This window comes from Penaeus monodon, chromosome 28, assembly GCF_015228065.2.
Source record: "Penaeus monodon isolate SGIC_2016 chromosome 28, NSTDA_Pmon_1, whole genome shotgun sequence".
Lineage (NCBI taxonomy): Eukaryota > Metazoa > Arthropoda > Malacostraca > Decapoda > Penaeidae > Penaeus > Penaeus monodon.
In genome coordinates this window covers 34,735,748-34,735,985 of record NC_051413.1, presented here as the reverse complement: position 1 = coordinate 34,735,985, position 238 = coordinate 34,735,748, and the positions used below count along the sequence as shown (strand labels likewise).

Here is a 238-nt window from a genome sequence, read left to right as displayed (position 1 = left end):
GGGACGAGTCGGGGCGACGCGACGGACGGCAGACGCAAGCGCGCGCGAATTATTCACGCCGTTCGCGGATTTACGGTCGGGAGCGAGAACGGCGGCGATCGTGAGGCTGAGGTAAGGGGAAGGTGAATTGCGGCGTCGAGGAGGTTGCCTCGCTAAAGAAGGGGCTTTTCGGTTGCGCTTTTCTGATAGGGTAATGGACGCCGTGCGGTTGGCAACGGAAATGAAAGACGGGAGGAAA

The 238-nt window shown here is 60.5% G+C and overlaps 1 protein-coding gene across 1 annotated transcript in view; it reads right to left on the bottom strand.

The window, feature by feature from the left end:
• LOC119591544 (lysosomal-trafficking regulator-like) overlaps positions 1-238 on the bottom strand; it is a gene marked incomplete in the record, with an annotated part of 91,173 nt that overhangs the window by 21,962 nt on the left and 68,973 nt on the right.